Source organism: Nicotiana tabacum, chromosome 9 (genome assembly GCF_000715075.1).
Source record: "Nicotiana tabacum cultivar K326 chromosome 9, ASM71507v2, whole genome shotgun sequence".
NCBI lineage: Eukaryota > Viridiplantae > Streptophyta > Magnoliopsida > Solanales > Solanaceae > Nicotiana > Nicotiana tabacum.
The window spans coordinates 65,502,966-65,515,173 of NC_134088.1; the positions used below are offsets into that span (position 1 = coordinate 65,502,966).

General features: G+C 40.2%; 1 long non-coding RNA gene across 1 annotated transcript; it reads right to left on the bottom strand.

Moving 5' to 3' along the window:
- Window positions 1-2,582: 2,582 nt before the first annotated feature.
- LOC107791546 (uncharacterized) lies at window positions 2,583-4,019 on the bottom strand. The gene is made up of 2 exons (XR_001649290.2): window positions 3,710-4,019; window positions 2,583-3,065 (listed from the first exon to the last, which is right to left on the bottom strand). It is a non-coding gene; the product is annotated as an uncharacterized LOC107791546 (long non-coding RNA).
- Window positions 4,020-12,208: the final 8,189 nt, after the last annotated feature.

A 12,208-nucleotide genomic window follows, 5' to 3' on the forward strand; every position in this document is an offset into this window, starting at 1 on the left:
GAAGGACTGAAATCCGTCGTCGTGCACCTCGCTTCCTTTACTACAAAGATACTCTATACATAAGGTCATTCGATGGAGTACTCTTGCGATGCTTAGGGGAAGAAGAAGCACTCCAAGCTTTGCAAGAGGCACATTTTGGGGTATGTGGGTCACACCAGTCTTGACCAAAGCTCCACTTCCATATATAAAAGATGGGATATTATTGGTCAGTGATGGTAAAAGATTGCTTAGACTACGCTCGAAGATGCAAGGCTTGTCAATTCCATGCGAATTTTATTCATCACTCTCCTGAAGTGTTGCACCCGACTGTTGCATCCTGGTCGTTTGACGCTTGGGGATTAGATGTTGTTGGACCACTGCCAAAGTCCTCTAGTGGGCACCTATACATCTTGGCTGCAACTGACTACTTCTCAAAATGGGCTGAAGTTGTTGCTCTTAAGGAAGTAAAGAAGGAAAATATTGCAAGTTTCATCCGAGTAAATATTATCTATCACTTTGGCATTCCTCGTTACATAATTACGGATAATGGCAAGCCGTTCGAAAATAGGTTGATGAACAAGATTTGTCAACTCTTTGGCTTCAAGAACATAACTCTTCTATGTACAATGTTGCCGCCAATGGTCTAGCCGGGGCATTCAACAAGACTCTATGCAACTTGTTAAAGAAAGTCATCTCCAAATCCAAACGGGATTGGCATGACCTTATGGAGGAAGCTCTGTGGGCATATGGGATAACTCACCTCACGCCAACACAAGCGACCCCTTATGCACTCATTTATGGAGTTGAAGCCGTCTTGCCACTCGAGCGTCAAATACCTTCATTACGATTGGCTATTCAAGAAGGGATCACTGATGAAGAAATTGCTCGACTTCGATTAGTAGAGTTGGAGGCTCGTGATGAGAAGAGGTTGGAAGCTCAACAGAGTCTTGAATGTTATCAAGTTTGATTGTCTCGCGCCTTCAATAAAAGAGTTCGCCCGAGATCCTTTCAAGTAGGAGATCAAGTCCTTGCCGTACAAAAACCCATGATTATTTCCCATAAACCTGTAGGGAAGTTCACTTCAAAATGGGATGGGCCATATGACGTACAAGAAACTTATTCAAGTAGGGCTTACAAGCTAGTTGATGCAGATGGCATGAGAATCGGCCCTATTATTGGCAAGTTTTTGAAGAAGTATTATCCTTGAAATTGCAACGCTCCTTGACACCTGAGCCTAAACTGCATGTTTCTACACTCCTAGCCCGCATGAGTCTAAACTATGTACGGCCCCCACAAAAAAAAAGTCTGCTAGGTTAAAAACCTCAAAAGAGGCGGCCTAGGAAAACGTTAGGACATATAAAAAAGAAGAAGAAAAAAATTAAAATAAAAAATAAAAAAAGAATAAAAATCACCCATTCTAAACTACGGTATGACTTGATCCTCTTTACCGAGGTACGTAGGCAGCTTAGAGTTTCATTCTGATTTCAGTCGCATAAGTTCAAAAGATACATAATCCCCCAATTGTTGTCCGAATGAAGTACGATGGAAAGTAATCCATTCAATCAGCACTTGAAAATCAAGCTAAGATACCATTCTTCTGCTAAATTTTAGATCCCATTTGATTTAAAGGGAGCAAGCCGCTATGGCAAATTGGTGTCTTCAATAAAATGATTAATCTCTTTTAGGAGGCTGCCAAGCATTTGTATTGAAGTCCGGGGATTCGCTATGCCTTCATGTTCACCAAACATTCAAGTTTTTTTGGTGAGCCTTCGCGACGTTTCAAATTCAGTAAGACTTGAACCCAAGACATTTTGTGAGAATGAAGCTCTTGAATTTCAATTTCTAACAATTAAAAGGGTCTAACAATCTCAGGGCTTCCGCACCAATATACAAAAAACATTTGGTGAAGTCGCGCTAATTTGGAACTGTCGGCATATCAGAAACCCAAGTCGGCTTCAAACTATCATTTGAAACTATCCTTAAGGCATTAAATTTTATATTTTGGATATGTTTTAGATTTTGAAGTTTAGTTTCCAAAAAATCAAACGGTTCGTGATTTCGATATCCCTACTTCAAGATACAAAACTTCTAGCGAAGTTACGCAAATCTGAAATCGTCGGTGTGTCAAAATTTAGTATTGACTTCGAAATATTATCTGAATCTATCCTTAAGGAATTAAATTTTTTATTTTGGATATGTTATTATTTCAAAAGTTAAGTTTCCAATAGATCAAACGGTTTGTGATTTCGATGTTCCTACATCAAGATACCAAAGTTTTGGTGAAGTCATGCAAATCTGAAATCGTCGCCGCGTCAAAATTTAATATTGATTTCGAACTATTATCTGATACTTTCCTTAAGGCATTAAATCTTGAATTTTGGATATGTTATAGATTTGCAAGTATAGTTTTCAAAAAATCAAATGTTTCGTGATTTTGACTTTTCTACTCCAAGATATGATGTTTTTGGTGAGACTGCACAAATCTAAAATTTTCAACATGGTAGAATTTAAAGTTGGTTTCAAAACAAAATATATTATCTGGGCTGATTCTGAAGGTGTTTGATTTTAAGTTTTGGATATATTTTAGATATTGAAGTCTAATCTTCGAGAAATCAAACGGTTCATTATTTGGACTCTCCCACGACAAGTTATGAATCTTTTGTTACAAGCGCGTAAAACTGAAAATTATACGACTAAGATAAAAGTCGGACAATGTAAAGCAAAAGAGAAGCTGAAATATTTAAGCCCTCGAAGTCTTCAAGTTCGTCGGTATTCAAGTTGAAGTCTCCAAGTTGAAATCTTCAAGTCCGTCGGTCTTGAAGTTGAAGTCTCTATGTTCGCCACTCTTCAAGTTGAAATATTTAAGCCCTCCAAGTCTCCAAGTTGAAGTCTTCAAGTCCGTCAGTCTTCAAGTTGAAATCTCCAAGATGAAATCTTCAAGTCCGTCGGTCTTCAAGTTGAAGTCTCCACGTTCGCCACTCTTCAAGTTGAAATATTTAAGCCCTCCAAATCTTCAAGTTGAAGTCTTCAAGTCTGCTAATTTTTCAAGTTGAATTTTAAAAGTCAACCACTCTTCGAGTTGAAGTCTGCAAAGTCCGCCAAATCTTCAAAGTTTTTCAAGTGTTCAAGTCAATGTCGTCAAGTCGATGTCGTCTTCGAGTTGAAGCTTTATAACTTTTCAATCTTAAGGTGGACATATAAGTCCATTTGTACCTTAAGTTGTCCTATTCGTGGGTTTGTCCTTAAAAGGAACTATAATTTTTATTGAGAGTAATCTCTCCGTTAGTCGGGCCACATTGAAAGTAATCTCTCCAATAGTCGGGTCATTTTGAGAATAATCTCTCTAGTAGTCGGGCCACATTGAGAGTAATCTCTCCGGTAGTCGAGCCACACTGAGAGTAATCTCTCCGGTAGTCGGGCCACATTGAGAGTAATCTCTCTGATAGTCGGGTCATTTTTTAGAGTAATCTCTTTGGTAGTCGAGCCACATTAAGAGTAATCTCTCCGGTAGTCGGGGCCATATTGAGAGTAATCTCTCCGGTAGTCGATCCACAATGAGAGTAATCTCTTTGATATTCGGGTAGAGATGAGTACTCATCCCCTCACACCCTATGATTGCCTTCTTCATGCGTGGATCATCTTTTTAAACAAGAACATATCATTCTTGTTTGACCTAAAAAAAAAAAAAAAAAAGACAGAAAAGGGAAAACGCAGAAAAAAGAAAATTCACCTGTCAACGACGGTTTGGCTTGAGCACAATGCGAATTGATACCGCAATTAAAAGAGGATGATGCTTTATATAGAAAGCAAAGGTCTATATTGACCCAGGGTTGTTTCGATGTGGGATATGTTATTTGCAGGCAGTCTCCTAATTGAGATGGGTAATGAACGATGGTTGTGCACGTAATCATCGATATGCGGCTGGCGTAGAGTTCTCTTTTGCATAGGATAAGGAATTCTACATGCTCTTTATTTCCAGGTAGTGACAAATAGTGAAAAGAAAGTATGCCGTTTGTAAACCTATGATATTTTCTTGGACAATGAAATATTTGCTCGGTTTTTGTTCAAAAGAAAAAATGAATTAGAGAAAGGCAAATTCAAATGGAAAGTCAAGAACGTATGACATTTTAGTCATCCACGTGTGTCATGACAAAAAGAAACAAGTTGCTACTTTCCAATTGGCTTCGAGACTATCTAATCAAGCATGTAGTCTCCTAATGCTTCATTGATCATATGCAAAATGTTTTTGACGTCACAAACACGTTAACTTCCAAAATGTTAAAGGTTGAAGTTTGGTGGCTTCGGGCAATCAGTTTGATAAGCAAATTGCAACTGGCTCGCTGTCGAGTATATATACTTCTAGCCTAATCTTCAAAACTTCAAAAAAAAAATTGTAGGCATATAAATTTTATTGGAATTAAATTTATAAAATAATTGAGACTATATTTTAAAGATATATTAGTTCAAATAAATTTATTGGGCTAATATAATTGGATTAATTATAAGTCCAATACATATGGATTAAATAAATAAGTCCAAATTCATTGGGCTTGCCCATTTAATTGGGCTAAAGTGATGAGCTCACTTCATTAAGCCCAAAATGTCATTTTTCTAGAGGCCCAGTTTGGTGCCACGTGTCAAATGATGTGGCACGCCATGTCAAACAAAAGAGCCAATAGGATCGTGCCACGTGTCAAAATGACAAGGCATGCCAAGCCAAATTAAAAAGCTAATGAAACCGCGCCACGTGTGCAAGTGACATGTTCTGGCCAATCAAATGCGGCCTTGTCACACTTCAATTTGATTAGTCGGAAAGAGTTTGTTCTTATCATAACTCCTCCCTCTCACAACTATAAATAGGGGTCTTCATAACCCAGAAAAGAGACCAGAAGTTATAACAAGAAGCAAGAGAGAGCTCGTGGATCAAACGCCGCAAATTTCTCTACAAGTTTCAAGCTTCAAGCAATCAAGTTCAAGTTCAAGAAATCAAGTTCAAGCTCAAGAACGAAGAACAAGTCAAGATTCAAGGAGCACGAGTTCAAATAAAAGTTCGTACTAGTTGAATTCAAGATCATCGTTCGTGGAAACAAATATAGATTCAGGATCAAGCTCAAAGGCCCTTAAATTTATTTACTATTGGAAAGAAGAATTAGAGGATTTATAGAGATTGTACACTCAAATTATTTTAAATCAAATACTACGATTGTTGCGATATTTTTCAGTCTTGATTATTTTCTCGACGCAATTTATTGTCTACACTATGGTTCCAAAATTATGATACGGGTCTAATGCTTCAATCAAACCAAATATTGGAGCCTATTTGCTTAATGTGGTACTATTTATGTTTGAAGAAACGACGTCGAAACATCAAAAACGAGCGCAACACAACCCAAACATATCCAAAACTCACCCGAGCCCCTCGGGACCTCGTCCGAATATACCAACAAGTCCCATAATATAACACGGACTTACTCGAGCCCTCAAATCACGCATAACAACATCAAAACCATGAATCACATCTCAAATCGAACTTAATGAACTTTGAATCTTTCAACTTCCAAAACTCGTGCCGAACCTTATCAAATCAACTCGGAATGAACTCAAATTTTGCACATAAATGACATAACGAAGCTATTCCAATTTCTGGAACCACAATCTGAACCCGATATCATCAAAGTCAACTCCCGATCAAACTTATGAACATTCCAAACTTTTAAATTTTCAACTTTCGCCAAATAGTGTTGATACCTTCTAGAAATATCAAAATGCAAATTCGGGAATACGCTCGAGTCCAAAATCGCCATCCGGACCTAACGGAATCATCAAAACTGTGATCCAAGGTCAAGTACTAAAAAGTCAAACTTGGTCAATTTTTCCAACTTAAAGCTTCCTAGTTGAGAATCATTCTTTCAAATCAATTTCGAATAACCTGAATACCAAAACCGACGATTCACACAAGTCATAATATGTCATACGATGTTGATCAAGACTTCAAATGGCTTAACGGAATACAAATACTAAAATAACCGGTTGGGTCATTACACTACAACCCTAATGCGCGACCTCTACACCTTCCTATCAAGGGACATGTCCTCGAAAATCTGAAGCCACGCCACGTCTTGTCTGATGACCTCTCCCCAATATTTCTTAGGCTGTCCTCTACCTCTTCTCGTACTCGGCAAAACCAACCGCTCACACCTCCTTACCGGGCCATCCCGGCTTCTCCTCCGTACGTGCCTGAACCATCTAAGTCTCGCTTCTCGCAATGCAATATATTAAATATTTGATTAATTAGTTTTATACAAATTATTAATTAGTATTTATTTAATTCTATGATTTATACGTTATTTTTTAGATTTAACGATAAAAATTTGGGAGAGTATCCTTTGTACTGACAACTATCCAGATTTTTAATTCATCAGTTATAGAACTCTATATTATTTAATTGTTGAACTTATTGGGATATCTTAAAATAGTTAATTAATTAATTAGATACGAAGTATTATTTATTATTTAATTAATCTGTCACGCCCCAAAATAGATTGCGGTGTGACCGGCACTTAGTATTTATCAACTTGCACCGAGTAAACCATTTGATTACGTACCAACTCATGCCGATGTGATCTAATCCATTTAATTAGCAATAACATTAAACGAATAAAGTGAATTAAATACCATTTGAATTAGAGTACGTCATATCATGAGTCAAGACATGATACCCATAAACCAAAATATTATACAGTTCATTTATGGAGCCTCTAGGATCCTATGTGTCACGACCCGTAATTTCCATCATCGGGACCATGATGGTGCCTAACATTTCACTTGCTAGGCAAGCCAACTTTAGAGAATCATTAAACCAATCCTTTTTCCATTCAGTAAATAACAGCAAATTAGCTAAGATGAAATATAGTGAGTGCGGAATAATATAAAAACTGCATTAATTACTACCACCCGGATCTGGAGTCACAACTCACGAGCTACTATGATTTACTACAAACATAGTCTAAAAAGGAAAAAAAAATACACTATTTTGAAGTAAGGAAACAGTAAATGATAAAACTAGAAAGAGACTCCAGGGTCTGCGGACGCCAGCAGATCTACCTTTGGTCTCCTGACAGTAAATCCAAGCTGCTAAGCCTCACGATCAGCTAGGACTGGTACCAAAATCTGCACAAGAGGTGCAGAGTGTAGTATCAGTACAATCGACCCCATGTACTGGTAAATGTCGAGCTTAACCTCGACGAAGTAGTGACGAGGCTATGACAAGTTACCATTTTAATAAACCTGAGCAGATAACAGTATATGTACAAGAAAATAACAGTAACAGCTAAATATGTACTATTAGGAGGGGGACATGCTAAAAGGGCACAAGATATAGGAGATACAGCGGAAATGATAACCAGAACAGTCAACATACTTTTAACTAGAGAAAAACAACTAAACACAATGAAGAAAATTGAACGGCATCACCCTTCGTGGCTTTACTCTCAACCTCACAATATAAATCAATAGATACGGCACGACATCACCCTTCGTGCATTAACTCTCATAACGTGGTACGGCATCACCCTTCGTGCATTAACACTCATAATATGGCATGGCATGGCATCACCCTTCGTGCATTAACACTCACAATATGGCACGGCATCACCCTTCATGCATTAACACACTCTCTTACCATAATGCAATGAATAAATAACAACAGGGAGATAGAATAACAAGTACAAGCCTTACTTCAACATTTAGTTCCACAATATCAACCTCAGCTTCGAAATCAATACTCAATTATCACCAGAAAATCCGTAAACATGATAAGAACGATCAATTTAACAATACTAGTCCAAACACGGACAACATGAACAAAGAAAGCTATAATTGCAAGAAACCAAGCCCCCACCCGCATGCTTTAACCCGACTATAACGTATAAGTACTCGTCACCTCACATATACGTTGTTCCCCAACATCTAAACATGTAAAAAATAGACAAACAAGTCACATTCCCTCAAGTCAGGGTTAGACACAACACTTACCTCGTTCCAAAGGTCACTCAATGCTTAATTACCACTTTTCCTCTAGAATTCACCTCCAAACCACTCGTATCTATCCACAAACGACTCAATAATATCAAATATTACTAAAGAAATCAATTACAATGCATGAATTAAGATTCCCCAAGCTTTCCCCCAAAAAGTCAAAAATCGACCCCGAGCCCGCTTGGTCAAAACCCGAGGTTCGGACCAAAATCCATTCACCCATTCACCCCCGAGCCCGATTATATAATTTATTTTGAAATCCTACCTCAATTGGAGGTCTAAATTCCAATTATGCAAAAATCTCTAATTCTACTCAAACCCCCAATTTCCATCATGAAAATCCTAGATTTTAGGTTGAAAACTCTTGAAATGTAATGTGTAATTGAAAGAAAGTAGTTTAGAATCACTTACCAACACTTTGGGGAAGAATTTAGCTTGGGAGAATCGCCTCTGTGTCGTTTGGCTTTTGAAAAGTTGAAAGAATGGCTTAAGTCCCGTAATGGGACTATTTAATAGTTGGGTGACAGTGTTTATCGCGTTCGCGAGGACAGTGTCGCGTTCGCGAAAAGCAGAGCTTGCCAAGCTTACGCGATCGCGAAAATCCTATCGCGTTCGAGAAGGTTACGCCCCCTGGCCTTCGCGAGTCCTTGATCGCGTTTGCGATGAAAAGTGACTGACCCCCTCCCCCAGGTCTCTATCACTACATGTTCGCGTTATGCTGGTCGCGTTCGCGAAGGGTAAAGTCCCCATCTCTCCGCGTTCGCAAAGGGTAAAGTCCCCATCTCTCCGCGGTCGCGAAGAAGCAAAATTCAGCCAACCCAGTTTCTACTACGCATTCGCGAACGCGAAGAAGGAAACCAGAAGGCACTGAAACGGCAGAAACCAAATTTTTCCTAAGTCCAAAACATCCCGTAGCCTTTTTGAAACTCACCCGAGCCCTCAGGGCTCCAAACCAAATATGCACACAAGTCTAAAAATATCATACGAACTTGATCGCACGATCAAATCACCAAAATAACACCTAGAACTACAAATTTAGCACCAAATCAAATGAAATTCTCAAGAACACTTTAAAATCCCCATTTTTCACAACCGGGCGTCTGAATCACGTACCAACTCCGTTTCTCACCAAATTTCACATATAAGTCATATATATTATATTGGACCTATACTGGGCTCCGAAACCAGAATACGGACCCGGTATCAACAAGGCCAAATATCAACTAATTCTTAAAACTATTAAATTTTCAGACTTTTAATTTTCATCAAAAATTCATAACTTGAGCTAGGGACCTCCGAGTTTAATTTTGAGCATTCGCCCAGGTCCCATATTTCGATACGGGCCCACCAGGACCATCAAAACATGAATCCGGGTCCGTTTATCAAATATATTGACCGAAGTCAACTCAACTAAAGTTTTTAGGCAAAAATTCTTATTTTTATCAGTTTTTAACATATAAGCCTTCTAGGAAAATACCCGAATTGTGCACGCAAATTGAGGAAGGCTAAGATGAGGTTTTTAAGACCTCGTAACGCAGAATTAGGTTCTAAAATATAAGATGACCTATCGGATCATCACATTCTCCACCTCTAAAATAATCGTTCGTCCTCGAACGGACATAGAAAAGTACCTGGGCTGGTAAAACGATGTGGATATCTACTCTGCATGTCCGACTCGGACTCCCAAGTAGCTGCCTTGACGGGCTGACATCTCCACTACACTCGAATTGAAGGATAACTCTTTGATCTCAACTAGCGAACTGTAGGGCTAGAATAGCCACCGGCTCCTCCTCGTAAGTTAAATCCTTGTCCAACTGGACAGAACTGATATCTAACACATGGGACGGATCGCCGTGATATTTCGGAGCATGGACACATGGAATACCAGATAAATAGTTGCTAAACTAGGTGGCAATGCGAGTGTGTAAGCCACTTCGCCCACTCTCTCCAGAATCTCAAAGGGCCTGATATACCTAGGGCTCAACTTGCCCTTCTTTCCGAATCTCATTACACCCTTCATGGGTGATACCCGAAGCAACACTCTCTCTCCGCCCATGAATGCAACATCACGAACTCTACGGTCGGCATAACTCTTCTGCCTGGACTGAGTTGTGCGAAGTCGATCCTGAATAATCTTGACCTTATCCAAGGCATCTTGTACTAGATCTGTACCCAACAACTGAGCCCCCGGCTCAAACCACCCAACTGGCGACCGGCACCGCCTATCGTATAATGCCTCATAGGGAGCCATATGAATGCTTGACTGGTAGCAGTTGTTGTAGGCGAACTCTACAAGGGTCAAGAACTGATCCCACGATCCTCCGAAGTCTATAACATATGCGTGGAGCATATCCTCCAAGATCTGAATAGTGCGCTCGGACTGCCCCGTCCGTCTAAGGATGGAATGTTGTGCTCAACTCAACTCGCGTGCCCAACTCACGTTGTACTTCTCTCCAAAAGTGCGAGGTGAACTGCGTACCTCGATCAGAAATGATGGACATAGGCACACCGTGGAGATGGACGATCTCGCGGATGTAAATCTCTGCCAACCGCTCCGAAGAATAGGTAACTGCAACAAGAATGAAATGCACTGACTTAGTCAGCATGTCCACAATGACCCAATCTGCGTCGAACTTCCTCTGTGTCCGTGGGAGTCCAACAACGAAATCCATAGTGATACGCTTCCACTTCCACTCGGAATCTCTATCTTCTGAAACAAACCATCAGGTCTCTGATGCTCATACATTACTTGCTGATAATTTAGACACCGAGCTACATAAGCAACTATATCCTTCTTCATCCTTCTCCACCAATAATGATGTCGCAAGTCCTGATACATCTTGGCGGCGCCCGGATGAATAGAATACCGGGAACTGTGGGTCTCCTCTATAATCAACTCACGAAGTCCATCCACATTAGGCACAGAAACATGACCTTGCATCCTCAAAACTCCATCATCTCCGACTGTAACCTTCTTGGCATCACCATGTCGCACCGTGTCCCTAAGGACAAGCAAATGAGGGTCTTCATACTGCCGATCTCTGATGCACTCAAACAACGAGGACCGAGCGACGGTACAAGCTAGAACATGACTGGGATCAGAAACATCCAACCTCACAAACGGATTGGCCAAAGCCTGAACATCTACTGCAAGCGGTCTCTCACCGACTGGAATATATGCAAGGCTGCCCATACTCACTGACTTCCTACTTAAGGCATCGGCCACCATGTTGGCCTTCCCGGGATGATGCAAGATTGTGATATCATAATCGTTCAATAGCTTTAACAACCTCCTCTTCCTCAAATTGAGATCCTTTTGTTTGAACAAGTACTGTAAACTCTGATGGTCCATGAAAACCTCACATGACATGCCGTAGAGATAGTGCCTCCAAATCTTCAGCGCATGAACAATGGATTCCAACTCTAAGTCATGGACAGGGTAATTTTTCTCATGAACCTTCAACTACCGCATAGCATATGCTATAACCTTACCACCCTGCATCAATACCTCATCCAGACCAATACGAGATGCGTCATAATATACCGTATAAGATCCTAAACCTGAGGACAACACCAACACCGGCGTTGTAGTCAAAGCAGTCTTGAGCTTCTGAAAGCTCGCCTCACACTCTCTGACCATCTGAATGGGGCACCCTTCTGGGTCAACCTGGTCAACGGGGCTGCTATAGATGAAAACCCCTCCACAAATCTACGGTAATAGCCCACCAAACCCAAGAAACTCCTGATCTTCGTAGCTTAAGTGGGTATAGGCAAGTTCTGAACTGCCTCAATATTCTTAGGATCTACCTGAATTGCCCTCTGCTGATACAACATGCCCCAAGAAAGTGACTGAATCCAACCAAAACTCGCACTTTGAAAATTTAGCATACAACTGACTGGCTCTCAGAGTCTGAAGTACAATCTTGAGATGTTGCTCATGCTCTTCTCGACTGCGGGAGTATATCAAGATATCATCAATAAACACGATCACAAAAGAGTCCAAATATGGCTTGAACACTCGGTTCATCAAATCCATGAATGCTGCTGGGGTATTTGTCAACTCAAAGGACATCACCAGAAACTCATAATGCCCGTAACGAGTCCAAAAAGTTGTCTTAGGGACATCGGATGCCCTAATCCTCAACTGATGGTAGCCATATCTCAAATCAATCTTTGAAAACACCTTGGCACC